The sequence below is a fragment of the Pimephales promelas genome, chromosome 3 (genome assembly GCF_988280905.1).
Source record: "Pimephales promelas chromosome 3, fPimPro1.hap1.1, whole genome shotgun sequence".
NCBI classification, from domain to species: Eukaryota; Metazoa; Chordata; class Actinopteri; order Cypriniformes; family Leuciscidae; genus Pimephales; species Pimephales promelas.
The window spans coordinates 48,083,373-48,096,683 of NC_142771.1; the positions used below are offsets into that span (position 1 = coordinate 48,083,373).

The 13,311-nt window shown below is 42.9% G+C and overlaps 35 non-coding genes across 35 annotated transcripts; all 35 read right to left on the reverse strand.

Annotated features, from left to right (window-relative positions):
* Positions 1-389: 389 nt before the first annotated feature.
* Positions 390-462, reverse strand: trnav-cac (transfer RNA valine (anticodon CAC)). Its single transcript has one exon. It is a non-coding gene; the product is annotated as a tRNA-Val (tRNA).
* Positions 463-585: 123 nt separating this feature from the next.
* On the reverse strand, positions 586-658 carry trnav-aac (transfer RNA valine (anticodon AAC)). The gene has a single exon. It is a non-coding gene; the product is annotated as a tRNA-Val (tRNA).
* A 219-nt stretch (positions 659-877) lies between these two features.
* trnav-uac (transfer RNA valine (anticodon UAC)) lies at positions 878-950 on the reverse strand. The gene has a single exon. It is a non-coding gene; the product is annotated as a tRNA-Val (tRNA).
* A 463-nt stretch (positions 951-1,413) lies between these two features.
* On the reverse strand, positions 1,414-1,486 carry trnav-aac (transfer RNA valine (anticodon AAC)). Its single transcript has one exon. It is a non-coding gene; the product is annotated as a tRNA-Val (tRNA).
* A 219-nt stretch (positions 1,487-1,705) lies between these two features.
* trnav-uac (transfer RNA valine (anticodon UAC)) lies at positions 1,706-1,778 on the reverse strand. Its single transcript has one exon. It is a non-coding gene; the product is annotated as a tRNA-Val (tRNA).
* Positions 1,779-2,046: 268 nt separating this feature from the next.
* On the reverse strand, positions 2,047-2,119 carry trnav-cac (transfer RNA valine (anticodon CAC)). Its single transcript has one exon. It is a non-coding gene; the product is annotated as a tRNA-Val (tRNA).
* A 123-nt stretch (positions 2,120-2,242) lies between these two features.
* Positions 2,243-2,315, reverse strand: trnav-aac (transfer RNA valine (anticodon AAC)). Its single transcript has one exon. It is a non-coding gene; the product is annotated as a tRNA-Val (tRNA).
* Positions 2,316-2,534: 219 nt separating this feature from the next.
* On the reverse strand, positions 2,535-2,607 carry trnav-uac (transfer RNA valine (anticodon UAC)). The gene has a single exon. It is a non-coding gene; the product is annotated as a tRNA-Val (tRNA).
* Positions 2,608-2,873: 266 nt separating this feature from the next.
* trnav-cac (transfer RNA valine (anticodon CAC)) lies at positions 2,874-2,946 on the reverse strand. The gene has a single exon. It is a non-coding gene; the product is annotated as a tRNA-Val (tRNA).
* Positions 2,947-3,069: 123 nt separating this feature from the next.
* trnav-aac (transfer RNA valine (anticodon AAC)) lies at positions 3,070-3,142 on the reverse strand. Its single transcript has one exon. It is a non-coding gene; the product is annotated as a tRNA-Val (tRNA).
* Positions 3,143-3,360: 218 nt separating this feature from the next.
* trnav-uac (transfer RNA valine (anticodon UAC)) lies at positions 3,361-3,433 on the reverse strand. The gene has a single exon. It is a non-coding gene; the product is annotated as a tRNA-Val (tRNA).
* A 463-nt stretch (positions 3,434-3,896) lies between these two features.
* On the reverse strand, positions 3,897-3,969 carry trnav-aac (transfer RNA valine (anticodon AAC)). The gene has a single exon. It is a non-coding gene; the product is annotated as a tRNA-Val (tRNA).
* Positions 3,970-4,187: 218 nt separating this feature from the next.
* trnav-uac (transfer RNA valine (anticodon UAC)) lies at positions 4,188-4,260 on the reverse strand. Its single transcript has one exon. It is a non-coding gene; the product is annotated as a tRNA-Val (tRNA).
* A 267-nt stretch (positions 4,261-4,527) lies between these two features.
* Positions 4,528-4,600, reverse strand: trnav-cac (transfer RNA valine (anticodon CAC)). The gene has a single exon. It is a non-coding gene; the product is annotated as a tRNA-Val (tRNA).
* Positions 4,601-5,550: 950 nt separating this feature from the next.
* Positions 5,551-5,623, reverse strand: trnav-aac (transfer RNA valine (anticodon AAC)). The gene has a single exon. It is a non-coding gene; the product is annotated as a tRNA-Val (tRNA).
* A 219-nt stretch (positions 5,624-5,842) lies between these two features.
* trnav-uac (transfer RNA valine (anticodon UAC)) lies at positions 5,843-5,915 on the reverse strand. The gene has a single exon. It is a non-coding gene; the product is annotated as a tRNA-Val (tRNA).
* A 267-nt stretch (positions 5,916-6,182) lies between these two features.
* On the reverse strand, positions 6,183-6,255 carry trnav-cac (transfer RNA valine (anticodon CAC)). Its single transcript has one exon. It is a non-coding gene; the product is annotated as a tRNA-Val (tRNA).
* Positions 6,256-6,378: 123 nt separating this feature from the next.
* Positions 6,379-6,451, reverse strand: trnav-aac (transfer RNA valine (anticodon AAC)). Its single transcript has one exon. It is a non-coding gene; the product is annotated as a tRNA-Val (tRNA).
* A 754-nt stretch (positions 6,452-7,205) lies between these two features.
* On the reverse strand, positions 7,206-7,278 carry trnav-aac (transfer RNA valine (anticodon AAC)). The gene has a single exon. It is a non-coding gene; the product is annotated as a tRNA-Val (tRNA).
* Positions 7,279-7,497: 219 nt separating this feature from the next.
* On the reverse strand, positions 7,498-7,570 carry trnav-uac (transfer RNA valine (anticodon UAC)). The gene has a single exon. It is a non-coding gene; the product is annotated as a tRNA-Val (tRNA).
* Positions 7,571-7,837: 267 nt separating this feature from the next.
* trnav-cac (transfer RNA valine (anticodon CAC)) lies at positions 7,838-7,910 on the reverse strand. Its single transcript has one exon. It is a non-coding gene; the product is annotated as a tRNA-Val (tRNA).
* A 123-nt stretch (positions 7,911-8,033) lies between these two features.
* On the reverse strand, positions 8,034-8,106 carry trnav-aac (transfer RNA valine (anticodon AAC)). Its single transcript has one exon. It is a non-coding gene; the product is annotated as a tRNA-Val (tRNA).
* Positions 8,107-8,325: 219 nt separating this feature from the next.
* Positions 8,326-8,398, reverse strand: trnav-uac (transfer RNA valine (anticodon UAC)). Its single transcript has one exon. It is a non-coding gene; the product is annotated as a tRNA-Val (tRNA).
* A 268-nt stretch (positions 8,399-8,666) lies between these two features.
* trnav-cac (transfer RNA valine (anticodon CAC)) lies at positions 8,667-8,739 on the reverse strand. The gene has a single exon. It is a non-coding gene; the product is annotated as a tRNA-Val (tRNA).
* Positions 8,740-8,862: 123 nt separating this feature from the next.
* Positions 8,863-8,935, reverse strand: trnav-aac (transfer RNA valine (anticodon AAC)). The gene has a single exon. It is a non-coding gene; the product is annotated as a tRNA-Val (tRNA).
* Positions 8,936-9,154: 219 nt separating this feature from the next.
* Positions 9,155-9,227, reverse strand: trnav-uac (transfer RNA valine (anticodon UAC)). The gene has a single exon. It is a non-coding gene; the product is annotated as a tRNA-Val (tRNA).
* Positions 9,228-9,493: 266 nt separating this feature from the next.
* Positions 9,494-9,566, reverse strand: trnav-cac (transfer RNA valine (anticodon CAC)). The gene has a single exon. It is a non-coding gene; the product is annotated as a tRNA-Val (tRNA).
* A 123-nt stretch (positions 9,567-9,689) lies between these two features.
* trnav-aac (transfer RNA valine (anticodon AAC)) lies at positions 9,690-9,762 on the reverse strand. The gene has a single exon. It is a non-coding gene; the product is annotated as a tRNA-Val (tRNA).
* Positions 9,763-9,980: 218 nt separating this feature from the next.
* Positions 9,981-10,053, reverse strand: trnav-uac (transfer RNA valine (anticodon UAC)). The gene has a single exon. It is a non-coding gene; the product is annotated as a tRNA-Val (tRNA).
* Positions 10,054-10,516: 463 nt separating this feature from the next.
* Positions 10,517-10,589, reverse strand: trnav-aac (transfer RNA valine (anticodon AAC)). Its single transcript has one exon. It is a non-coding gene; the product is annotated as a tRNA-Val (tRNA).
* A 218-nt stretch (positions 10,590-10,807) lies between these two features.
* trnav-uac (transfer RNA valine (anticodon UAC)) lies at positions 10,808-10,880 on the reverse strand. Its single transcript has one exon. It is a non-coding gene; the product is annotated as a tRNA-Val (tRNA).
* A 153-nt stretch (positions 10,881-11,033) lies between these two features.
* trnav-aac (transfer RNA valine (anticodon AAC)) lies at positions 11,034-11,106 on the reverse strand. The gene has a single exon. It is a non-coding gene; the product is annotated as a tRNA-Val (tRNA).
* A 754-nt stretch (positions 11,107-11,860) lies between these two features.
* Positions 11,861-11,933, reverse strand: trnav-aac (transfer RNA valine (anticodon AAC)). The gene has a single exon. It is a non-coding gene; the product is annotated as a tRNA-Val (tRNA).
* A 218-nt stretch (positions 11,934-12,151) lies between these two features.
* On the reverse strand, positions 12,152-12,224 carry trnav-uac (transfer RNA valine (anticodon UAC)). The gene has a single exon. It is a non-coding gene; the product is annotated as a tRNA-Val (tRNA).
* Positions 12,225-12,980: 756 nt separating this feature from the next.
* On the reverse strand, positions 12,981-13,053 carry trnav-uac (transfer RNA valine (anticodon UAC)). The gene has a single exon. It is a non-coding gene; the product is annotated as a tRNA-Val (tRNA).
* Positions 13,054-13,311: the final 258 nt, after the last annotated feature.

A 13,311-nucleotide genomic window follows, 5' to 3' on the forward strand; every position in this document is an offset into this window, starting at 1 on the left:
CCAAAAACTTTGTTGCGAATTTCAGCACGTATATTAAAAACCCCTTTACTTGTTTCCGCCCAGTTTCGAACTGAGGACCTTTCGCGTGTAAAGCGAACGTGATAACCTCTACACTACGGAAACTTAACTTGGAAGACAGTCCGACCTCTTTTAGCGTACGCTTGTTCAAAAGCGACTGAAACGATAGACTGCCCACTGTCCTTAAAATGGCAAAAAGCTGCTATTTTTGTTGGCAGACTAAACATTTTTTATTACTCTACAGGAAACTTCAATGGTCATTTGTTTTGTTTTAGTCCTTTTCTAAAGAATTTACACCGCAAATCGCCCTGCAAGTGTTCTGACCTGCTCAACAGAAAACCACTCAAAAAATGTTAGCAAAGACCATCCACAGTTTCCGCCCAGTTTCGAACTGGGGACCTTTCGCGTGTGAGGCGAACGTGATAACCACTACACTACGGAAACATGCCCTGTAAGTGCAGGCAGAAATCTTCTGGTGCAGGCTTGTTAAAAAGTGTATAAAGGAAAAGTGAGCTGAGCCCTCCTGTTGTGGCAAACAGTTTAAATTTTCTGCCAGAAGCCAATTGCTGTTTCTGCTCGGTTTCGAACCGAGGACCTTTCGCGTGTTAGGCGAACGTGATGACCACTACACTACAGAAACATCCTTACGTAAGACATGTGCTTTTTCGAAAATGGCTCCATCCCATAATCTTTCCTGCAAGCATTGTGACAAGCTGTTTAAATTCCACAAACAACAGATAAGAGCTCATTCGGAATGGCAGTCTGCCTACAGCTCTTTGGTACAATTGCCCTCACCTAATTTCAATAGTCCAAAAACTTTGTTGCGAATTTCAGCACGTATATTAAAAATCCTTTTACTTGTTTCCGCCCAGTTTCGAACTGAGGACCTTTCGCGTGTAAAGCAAACGTGATAACCACTACACTACGGAAACTTAACTTGGAAGACAGTCCGACCTCTTTTAGCGTACGCTTGTTCAAAAGCGACTGAAACGATAGACTGCCCACTGTCCTAAAAAATGGCAAAAAGCTGCTATTTTTGTTGGCAGACTAAACATTTTTTATTACTCTACAGGAAACTTCAATGGTCATTTGTTTTGTTTTAGTCCTTTTTTAAAGAATTTACACCGCAAATCGCCCTGCAAGTGTTCTGACCTGCTCAACAGAAAACCACTCAAAAAATGATAGCAAAGACCATCCACAGTTTCTGCCCAGTTTCGAACTGGGGACCTTTCGCGTGTGAGGCGAACGTGATAACCACTACACTACGGAAACATGCCCTGTAGGTGCAGGCAGAAATCTTCTGGTGCAGGCTTGTTAAAAAGTGTATAAAGGAAAAGTGAGCTGAGCCCTCCTGTTGTGGCAAACAGTTTAAATTTTCTGCCAGAAGCCAATTGCTGTTTCTGCTCGGTTTCGAACCGAGGACCTTTCGCGTGTTAGGCGAACGTGATGACCACTACACTACAGAAACCTCCTTATGTAAGACATGTGCTTTTTCGAAAATGGCTCCATCCCATAATCTTTCCTGCAAGCATTGTGACAAGCTGTTTAAATTCCACAAACAACAGATAAGAGCTCATTCGGAATGGCAGTCTGCCTACAGCTCTTTGGTACAATTGCCCTCACCTAATTTCAATAGTCCAAAAACTTTGTTGCGAATTTCAGCACGTATATTAAAAACCCCTTTACTTGTTTCCGCCCAGTTTCGAACTGAGGACCTTTCGCGTGTAAAGCGAACGTGATAACCACTACACTACGGAAACTTAACTTGGAAGACAGTCCGACCTCTTTTAGCGTACGCTTGTTCAAAAGCGACTGAAACGATAGACTGCCCACTGTCCTTAAAATGGCAAAAAGCTGCTATTTTTGTTGGCAGACTAAACATTTTTTATTACTCTACAGGAAACTTCATTGGTCATTTGTTTTGTTTTAGTCCTTTTCTAAAGAATTTACACACCGCAAATCGCCCTGCAAGTGTTCTGACCTGCTCAACAGAAAACCACTCAAAAAATGTTAGCAAAGACCATCCACAGTTTCCGCCCAGTTTCGAACTGGGGACCTTTCGCGTGTGAGGCGAACGTGATAACCACTACACTACGGAAACATGCCCTGTAGGTGCAGGCAGAAATCTTCTGGTGCAGGCTTGTTAAAAAGTGTATAAAGCAAAAGTGAGCTGAGCCCTCCTGTTGTGGCAAACCGTTTAAATTTTCTGCCAGAAGCCAATTGCTGTTTCTGCTCGGTTTCGAACCGAGGACCTTTCGCGTGTTAGGCGAACGTGATCACCACTACACTACAGAAACCTCCTTATGTAAGACATGTGCTTTTTCGAAAATGGCTCCATCCCATAATCTTTCCTGCAAGCATTGTGACAAGCTGTTTAAATTCCACAAACAACAGATAAGAGCTCATTCGGAATGGCAGTCTGCCTACAGCTCTTTGGTACAATTGCCCTCACCTAATTTCAATAGTCCAAAAACTTTGTTGCGAATTTCAGCACGTATATTAAAAACCCCTTTACTTGTTTCCGCCCAGTTTCGAACTGAGGACCTTTCGCGTGTAAAGCGAACGTGATAACCACTACACTACGGAAACCTACCTTGGAAGACAGTCCGACCTCTTTTAGCGTACGCTTGTTCAAAAGCGACTGAAACGATAGACTGCCCACTGTCCTTAAAATGGCAAAAAGCTGCTATTTTTGTTGGCAGACTAAACATTTTTTATTACTCTACAGGAAACTTCAATGGTCATTTGTTTTGTTTTAGTCCTTTTCTAAAGAATTTACACCGCAAATCGCCCTGCAAGTGTTCTGACCTGCTCAACAGAAAACCACTCAAAAAATGTTAGCAAAGACCATCCACAGTTTCCGCCCAGTTTCGAACTGGGGACCTTTCGCGTGTGAGGCGAACGTGATAACCACTACACTACGGAAACATGCCCTGTAGGTGCAGGCAGAAATCTTCTGGTGCAGGCTTGTTAAAAAGTGTATAAAGGAAAAGTGAGCTGAGCCCTCCTGTTGTGGCAAACAGTTTAAATTTTCTGCCAGAAGCCAATTGCTGTTTCTGCTCGGTTTCGAACCGAGGACCTTTCGCGTGTTAGGCGAACGTGATGACCACTACACTACAGAAACCTCCTTATGTAAGCATGTGCTTTTCCGAAAATGGCTCCATCCCATAATCTTTCCTGCAAGCATTGTGACAAGCTGTTTAAATTCCACAAACAACAGATAAGAGCTCATTCGGAATGGCAGTCTGCCTACAGCTCTTTGGTACAATTGCCCTCACCTAATTTCAATAGTCCAAAAACTTTGTTGCGAATTTCAGTACGTATATTAAAAACCTCTTTACTTGTTTCCGCCCAGTTTCGAACTGAGGACCTTTCACGTGTAAAGCGAACGTGATAACCACTACACTACGGAAACTTAACTTGGAAGACAGTCCGACCTCTTTTAGCGTACGCTTGTTCAAAAGCGACTGAAACGATAGACTGCCCACTGTCCTAAAAAATGGCAAAAAGCTGCTATTTTTGTTGGCAGACTAAACATTTTTTATTACTCTACAGGAAACTTCAATGGTCATTTGTTTTGTTTTAGTCCTTTTCTAAAGAATTTACACCGCAAATCGCCCTGCAAGTGTTCTGACCTGCTCAACAGAAAACCACTCAAAAAATGTTAGCAAAGACCATCCACAGTTTCCGCCCAGTTTCGAACTGGGGACCTTTCGCGTGTGAGGCGAATGTGATAACCACTACACTACGGAAACATGCCCTGTAGGTGCAGGCAGAAATCTTCTGGTGCAGGCTTGTTAAAAAGTGTATAAAGGAAAAGTGAGCTGAGCCCTCCTGTTGTGGCAAACAGTTTAAATTTTCTGCCAGAAGCCAATTGCTGTTTCTGCTCGGTTTCGAACCGAGGACCTTTCGCGTGTTAGGCGAACGTGATGACCACTACACTACAGAAACCTCCTTATGTAAGCATGTGCTTTTCCGAAAATGGCTCCATCCCATAATCTTTCCTGCAAGCATTGTGACAAGCTGTTTAAATTCCACAAACAACAGATAAGAGCTCATTCGGAATGGCAGTCTGCCTACAGCTCTTTGGTACAATTGCCCTCACCTAATTTCAATAGTCCAAAAACTTTGTTGCGAATTTCAGTACGTATATTAAAAACCTCTTTACTTGTTTCCGCCCAGTTTCGAACTGAGGACCTTTCACGTGTAAAGCGAACGTGATAACCACTACACTACGGAAACTTAACTTGGAAGACAGTCCGACCTCTTTTAGCGTACGCTTGTTCAAAAGCGACTGAAACGATAGACTGCCCACTGTCCTAAAAAATGGCAAAAAGCTGCTATTTTTGTTGGCAGACTAAACATTTTTTATTACTCTACAGGAAACTTCAATGGTCATTTGTTTTGTTTTAGTCCTTTTCTAAAGAATTTACACCGCAAATCGCCCTGCAAGTGTTCTGACCTGCTCAACAGAAAACCACTCAAAAAATTTTAGCAAAGACCATCCACAGTTTCCGCCCAGTTTCGAACTGGGGACCTTTCGCGTGTGAGGCGAACGTGATAACCACTACACTACGGAAACATGCCCTGTAGGTGCAGGCAGAAATCTTCTGGTGCAGGCTTGTTAAAAAGTGTATAAAGGAAAAGTGAGCTGAGCCCTCCTGTTGTGGCAAACAGTTTAAATTTTCTGCCAGAAGCCAATTGCTGTATCTGCTCGGTTTCGAACCGAGGACCTTTCGCGTGTTAGGCGAACGTGATGACCACTACACTACAGAAACCTCCTTATGTAAGACATGTGCTTTTTCGAAAATGGCTCCATCCCATAATCTTTCCTGCAAGCATTGTGACAAGCTGTTTAAATTCCACAAACAACAGATAAGAGCTCATTCGGAATGGCAGTCTGCCTACAGCTCTTTGGTACAATTGCCCTCACCTAATTTCAATAGTCCAAAAACTTTGTTGCGAATTTCAGCACGTATATTGAAAACCCCTTTATTTGTTTCCGCCCAGTTTCGAACTGAGGACCTTTCGCGTGTAAAGCGAACGTGATAACCTCTACACTACGGAAACTTAACTTGGAAGACAGTCCGACCTCTTTTAGCGTACGCTTGTTCAAAAGCGACTGAAACGATAGACTGCCCACTGTCCTTAAAATGGCAAAAAGCTGCTATTTTTGTTGGCAGACTAAACATTTTTTATTACTCTACAGGAAACTTCATTGGTCATTTGTTTTGTTTTAGTCCTTTTCTAAAGAATTTACACCGCAAATCGCCCTGCAAGTGTTCTGACCTGCTCAACAGAAAACCACTCAAAAAATGTTAGCAAAGACCATCCACAGTTTCTGCCCAGTTTCGAACTGGGGACCTTTCGCGTGTGAGGCGAACGTGATAACCACTACACTACGGAAACATGCCCTGTAGGTGCAGGCAGAAATCTTCTGGTGCAGGCTTGTTAAAAAGTGTATAAAGCAAAAGTGAGCTGAGCCCTCCTGTTGTGGCAAACCGTTTAAATTTTCTGCCAGAAGCCAATTGCTGTTTCTGCTCGGTTTCGAACCGAGGACCTTTCGCGTGTTAGGCGAACGTGATCACCACTACACTACAGAAACCTCCTTATGTAAGACATGTGCTTTTTCGAAAATGGCTCCATCCCATAATCTTTCCTGCAAGCATTGTGACAAGCTGTTTAAATTCCACAAACAACAGATAAGAGCTCATTCGGAATGGCAGTCTGCCTACAGCTCTTTGGTACAATTGCCCTCACCTAATTTCAATAGTCCAAAAACTTTGTTGCGAATTTCAGCACGTATATTAAAAACCCTTTTACTTGTTTCCGCCCAGTTTCGAACTGAGGACCTTTCGCGTGTAAAGCAAACGTGATAACCACTACACTACGGAAACTTAACTTGGAAGACAGTCCGACCTCTTTTAGCGTACGCTTGTTCAAAAGCGACTGAAACGATAGACTGCCCACTGTCCTAAAAAATGGCAAAAAGCTGCTATTTTTGTTGGCAGACTAAACATTTTTTATTACTCTACAGGAAACTTCAATGGTCATTTGTTTTGTTTTAGTCCTTTTTTAAAGAATTTACACCGCAAATCGCCCTGCAAGTGTTCTGACCTGCTCAACAGAAAACCACTCAAAAAATGATAGCAAAGACCATCCACAGTTTCCGCCCAGTTTCGAACTGGGGACCTTTCGCGTGTGAGGCGAACGTGATAACCACTACACTACGGAAACATGCCCTGTAGGTGCAGGCAGAAATCTTCTGGTGCAGGCTTGTTAAAAAGTGTATAAAGGAAAAGTGAGCTGAGCCCTCCTGTTGTGGCAAACAGTTTAAATTTTCTGCCAGAAGCCAATTGCTGTTTCTGCTCGGTTTCGAACCGAGGACCTTTCGCGTGTTAGGCGAACGTGATGACCACTACACTACAGAAACCTCCTTGTGTAAGACATGTGCTTTTTCGAAAATGGCTCCATCCCATAATCTTTCCTGCAAGCATTGTGACAAGCTGTTTAAATTCCACAAACAACAGATAAGAGCTCATTCGGAATGGCAGTCTGCCTACAGCTCTTTGGTACAATTGCCCTCACCTAATTTCAATAGTCCAAAAACTTTGTTGCGAATTTCAGCACGTATATTGAAAACCCCTTTATTTGTTTCCGCCCAGTTTCGAACTGAGGACCTTTCGCGTGTAAAGCGAACGTGATAACCTCTACACTACGGAAACTTAACTTGGAAGACAGTCCGACCTCTTTTAGCGTACGCTTGTTCAAAAGCGACTGAAACGATAGACTGCCCACTGTCCTTAAAATGGCAAAAAGCTGCTATTTTTGTTGGCAGACTAAACATTTTTTATTACTCTACAGGAAACTTCATTGGTCATTTGTTTTGTTTTAGTCCTTTTCTAAAGAATTTACACCGCAAATCGCCCTGCAAGTGTTCTGACCTGCTCAACAGAAAACCACTCAAAAAATGTTAGCAAAGACCATCCACAGTTTCTGCCCAGTTTCGAACTGGGGACCTTTCGCGTGTGAGGCGAACGTGATAACCACTACACTACGGAAACATGCCCTGTAGGTGCAGGCAGAAATCTTCTGGTGCAGGCTTGTTAAAAAGTGTATAAAGCAAAAGTGAGCTGAGCCCTCCTGTTGTGGCAAACCGTTTAAATTTTCTGCCAGAAGCCAATTGCTGTTTCTGCTCGGTTTCGAACCGAGGACCTTTCGCGTGTTAGGCGAACGTGATCACCACTACACTACAGAAACCTCCTTATGTAAGACATGTGCTTTTTCGAAAATGGCTCCATCCCATAATCTTTCCTGCAAGCATTGTGACAAGCTGTTTAAATTCCACAAACAACAGATAAGAGCTCATTCGGAATGGCAGTCTGCCTACAGCTCTTTGGTACAATTGCCCTCACCTAATTTCAATAGTCCAAAAACTTTGTTGCGAATTTCAGCACGTATATTAAAAACCCTTTTACTTGTTTCCGCCCAGTTTCGAACTGAGGACCTTTCGCGTGTAAAGCAAACGTGATAACCACTACACTACGGAAACTTAACTTGGAAGACAGTCCGACCTCTTTTAGCGTACGCTTGTTCAAAAGCGACTGAAACGATAGACTGCCCACTGTCCTAAAAAATGGCAAAAAGCTGCTATTTTTGTTGGCAGACTAAACATTTTTTATTACTCTACAGGAAACTTCAATGGTCATTTGTTTTGTTTTAGTCCTTTTTTAAAGAATTTACACCGCAAATCGCCCTGCAAGTGTTCTGACCTGCTCAACAGAAAACCACTCAAAAAATGATAGCAAAGACCATCCACAGTTTCCGCCCAGTTTCGAACTGGGGACCTTTCGCGTGTGAGGCGAACGTGATAACCACTACACTACGGAAACATGCCCTGTAGGTGCAGGCAGAAATCTTCTGGTGCAGGCTTGTTAAAAAGTGTATAAAGGAAAAGTGAGCTGAGCCCTCCTGTTGTGGCAAACAGTTTAAATTTTCTGCCAGAAGCCAATTGCTGTTTCTGCTCGGTTTCGAACCGAGGACCTTTCGCGTGTTAGGCGAACGTGATGACCACTACACTACAGAAACCTCCTTATGTAAGACATGTGCTTTTTCGAAAATGGCTCCATCCCATAATCTTTCCTGCAAGCATTGTGACAAGCTGTTTAAATTCCACAAACAACAGATAAGAGCTCATTCGGAATGGCAGTCTGCCTACAGCTCTTTGGTACAATTGCCCTCACCTAATTTCAATAGTCCAAAAACTTTGTTGCGAATTTCAGCACGTATATTAAAAACCCCTTTACTTGTTTCCGCCCAGTTTCGAACTGAGGACCTTTCGCGTGTAAAGCGAACGTGATAACCACTACACTACGGAAACTTAACTTGGAAGACAGTCCGACCTCTTTTAGCGTACGCTTGTTCAAAAGCGACTGAAACGATAGACTGCCCACTGTCCTTAAAATGGCAAAAAGCTGCTATTTTTGTTGGCAGACTAAACATTTTTTATTACTCTACAGGAAACTTCATTGGTCATTTGTTTTGTTTTAGTCCTTTTCTAAAGAATTTACACACCGCAAATCGCCCTGCAAGTGTTCTGACCTGCTCAACAGAAAACCACTCAAAAAATGTTAGCAAAGACCATCCACAGTTTCCGCCCAGTTTCGAACTGGGGACCTTTCGCGTGTGAGGCGAACGTGATAACCACTACACTACGGAAACATGCCCTGTAGGTGCAGGCAGAAATCTTCTGGTGCAGGCTTGTTAAAAAGTGTATAAAGCAAAAGTGAGCTGAGCCCTCCTGTTGTGGCAAACCGTTTAAATTTTCTGCCAGAAGCCAATTGCTGTTTCTGCTCGGTTTCGAACCGAGGACCTTTCGCGTGTTAGGCGAACGTGATCACCACTACACTACAGAAACCTCCTTATGTAAGACATGTGCTTTTTCGAAAATGGCTCCATCCCATAATCTTTCCTGCAAGCATTGTGACAAGCTGTTTAAATTCCACAAACAACAGATAAGAGCTCATTCGGAATGGCAGTCTGCCTACAGCTCTTTGGTACAATTGCCCTCACCTAATTTCAATAGTCCAAAAACTTTGTTGCGAATTTCAGCACGTATATTAAAAACCCCTTTACTTGTTTCCGCCCAGTTTCGAACTGAGGACCTTTCGCGTGTAAAGCGAACGTGATAACCACTACACTACGGAAACCTACCTTGGAAGACAGTCCGACCTCTTTTAGCGTACGCTTGTTCAAAAGCGACTGAAACGATAGACTGCCCACTGTCCTTAAAATGGCAAAAAGCTGCTATTTTTGTTGGCAGACTAAACATTTTTTATTACTCTACAGGAAACTTCAATGGTCATTTGTTTTGTTTTAGTCCTTTTCTAAAGAATTTACACCGCAAATCGCCCTGCAAGTGTTCTGACCTGCTCAACAGAAAACCACTCAAAAAATGTTAGCAAAGACCATCCACAGTTTCCGCCCAGTTTCGAACTGGGGACCTTTCGCGTGTGAGGCGAACGTGATAACCACTACACTACGGAAACATGCCCTGTAGGTGCAGGCAGAAATCTTCTGGTGCAGGCTTGTTAAAAAGTGTATAAAGGAAAAGTGAGCTGAGCCCTCCTGTTGTGGCAAACAGTTTAAATTTTCTGCCAGAAGCCAATTGCTGTTTCTGCTCGGTTTCGAACCGAGGACCTTTCGCGTGTTAGGCGAACGTGATGACCACTACACTACAGAAACCTCCTTATGTAAGCATGTGCTTTTCCGAAAATGGCTCCATCCCATAATCTTTCCTGCAAGCATTGTGACAAGCTGTTTAAATTCCACAAACAACAGATAAGAGCTCATTCGGAATGGCAGTCTGCCTACAGCTCTTTGGTACAATTGCCCTCACCTAATTTCAATAGTCCAAAAACTTTGTTGCGAATTTCAGTACGTATATTAAAAACCTCTTTACTTGTTTCCGCCCAGTTTCGAACTGAGGACCTTTCACGTGTAAAGCGAACGTGATAACCACTACACTACGGAAACTTAACTTGGAAGACAGTCCGACCTCTTTTAGCGTACGCTTGTTCAAAAGCGACTGAAACGATAGACTGCCCACTGTCCTAAAAAATGGCAAAAAGCTGCTATTTTTGTTGGCAGACTAAACATTTTTTATTACTCTACAGGAAACTTCAATGGTCATTTGTTTTGTTTTAGTCCTTTTCTAAAGAATTTACACCGCAAATCGCCCTGCAAGTGTTCTGACCTGCTCAACAGAAAACCACTCAAAAAATGTTAGCAAAGACCATCCACAGTTTCCGCCCAGTTTCGAACTGGGGACCTTTCGCGTGTGAGGCGAATGTGATAACCACTACACTACGGAAACATGCCCTGTAGGTGCAGGCAGAAATCTTCTGGTGCAGGCTTGTTAAAAAGTGTATAAAGGAAAAGTGAGCTGAGCCCTCCTGTTGTGGCAAACAGTTTAAATTTTCTGCCAGAAGCCAATTGCTGTTTCTGCTCGGTTTCGAACCGAGGACCTTTCGCGTGTTAGGCGAACGTGATGACCACTACACTACAGAAACCTCCTTATGTAAGCATGTGCTTTTCCGAAAATGGCTCCATCCCATAATCTTTCCTGCAAGCATTGTGACAAGCTGTTTAAATTCCACAAACAACAGATAAGAGCTCATTCGGAATGGCAGTCTGCCTACAGCTCTTTGGTACAATTGCCCTCACCTAATTTCAATAGTCCAAAAACTTTGTTGCGAATTTCAGTACGTATATTAAAAACCTCTTTACTTGTTTCCGCCCAGTTTCGAACTGAGGACCTTTCACGTGTAAAGCGAACGTGATAACCACTACACTACGGAAACTTAACGTGATAACCACTACACTACGGAAACATGCCCTGTAGGTGCAGGCAGAAATCTTCTGGTGCAGGCTTGTTAAAAAGTGTATAAAGGAAAAGTGAGCTGAGCCCTCCTGTTGTGGCAAACAGTTTAAATTTTCTGCCAGAAGCCAATTGCTGTTTCTGCTCGGTTTCGAACCGAGGACCTTTCGCGTGTTAGGCGAACGTGATGACCACTACACTACAGAAACCTCCTTATGTAAGACATGTGCTTTTTCGAAAATGGCTCCATCCCATAATCTTTCCTGCAAGCATTGTGACAAGCTGTTTAAATTCCACAAACAACAGATAAGAGCTCATTCGGAATGGCAGTCTGCCTACAGCTCTTTGGTACAATTGCCCTCACCTAATTTCAATAGTCCAAAAACTTTGTTGCGAATTTCAGCACGTATATTGAAAACCCCTTTATTTGTTTCCGCCCAGTTTCGAACTGAGGACCTTTCGCGTGTAAAGCGAACGTGATAACCTCTACACTACGGAAACTTAACTTGGAAGACAGTCCGACCTCTTTTAGCGTACGCTTGTTCAAAAGCGACTGAAACGATAGACTGCCCACTGTCCTTAAAATGGCAAAAAGCTGCTATTTTTGTTGGCAGACTAAACATTTTTTATTACTCTACAGGAAACTTCATTGGTCATTTGTTTTGTTTTAGTCCTTTTCTAAAGAATTTACACCGCAAATCGCCCTGCAAGTGTTCTGACCTGCTCAACAGAAAACCACTCAAAAAATGTTAGCAAAGACCATCCACAGTTTCTGCCCAGTTTCGAACTGGGGACCTTTCGCGTGTGAGGCGAACGTGATAACCACTACACTACGGAAACATGCCCTGTAGGTGCAGGCAGAAATCTTCTGGTGCAGGCTTGTTAAAAAGTGTATAAAGCAAAAGTGAGCTGAGCCCTCCTGTTGTGGCAAACCGTTTAAATTTTCTGCCAGAAGCCAATTGCTGTTTCTGCTCGGTTTCGAACCGAGGACCTTTCGCGTGTTAGGCGAACGTGATGACCACTACACTACAGAAACCTCCTTATGTAAGCATGTGCTTTTCCGAAAATGGCTCCATCCCATAATCTTTCCTGCAAGCATTGTGACAAGCTGTTTAAATTCCACAAACAACAGATAAGAGCTCATTCGGAATGGCAGTCTGCCTACAGCTCTTTGGTACAATTGCCCTCACCTAATTTCAATAGTCCAAAAACTTTGTTGCGAATTTCAGTACGTATATTAAAAACCTCTTTACTTGTTTCCGCCCAGTTTCGAACTGAGGACCTTTCACGTGTAAAGCGAACGTGATAACCACTACACTACGGAAACTTAACTTGGAAGACAGTCCGACCTCTTTTAGCGTACGCTTGTTCAAAAGCGACTGAAACGATAGACTGCCCACTGTCCTAAAAAATGGCAAAAAGCTGCTATTTTTGTTGGCAGACTAAACATTTTTTATTACTCTACAGGAAACTTCAATGGTCATTTGTTTTGTTTTAGTCCTTTTCTAAAGAATTTACACCGCAAATCGCCCTGCAAGTGTTCTGACCTGCTCAACAGAAAACCACTCAAAAAATGTTAGCAAAGACCATCCACAGTTTCCGACCAGTTTCGAACTGGGGACCTTTCGCGTGTGAGGCGAACGTGATAACCACTACACTACGGAAACATGCCCTGTAAGTACAGGCAGAAATCTTCTGGTGCAGGCTTGTTAAAAAGTGTATAAAGCAAAAGTGAGCTGAGCCCTCCTGTTGTGGCAAACAGTTTAAATTTTCTGCCAAAAGCCAATTGCTGTTTCTGCTCGGTTTCGAACCGAGGACCTTTCGCGTGTTAGGCGAATGTGATCACCACTACACTACAGAAACCTCCTTATGTAAGACATGTGCTTTTTCGAAAATGGCTCCATCCCATAATCTTTTCCTGCAAGCATTGTGACAAGCTGTTTAAATTCCACAAACAACAGATAAGAGCTCATTCGGAATGGCAGTCTGCCTACAGCTCTTTGGTACAATTGCCCTCACCTAATTTCAATAGTCCAAAAACTTTGTTGCGAATTTCAGCACGTATATTAAAAACCCTTTTACTTGTTTCCGCCCAGTTTCGAACTGAGGACCTTTCGCGTGTAAAGCAAACGTGATAACCACTACACTACGGAAACTTAACTTGGAAGACAGTCCGACCTCTTTTAGCGTACGCTTGTTCAAAAGCGACTGAAACGATAGACTGCCCACTGTCCTTAAAATGGCAAAAAGCTGCTATTTTTGTTGGCAGACTAAACATTTTTTATTACTCTACAGGAAACTTCAATGGTCATTTGTTTTGTTTTAGTCCTTTTCTAAAGAATTTACACCGCAAATCGCCCTGCAAGTGTTCTGACCTGCTCAACAGAAAACCACTCAAAAAATGTTAGCAAAGA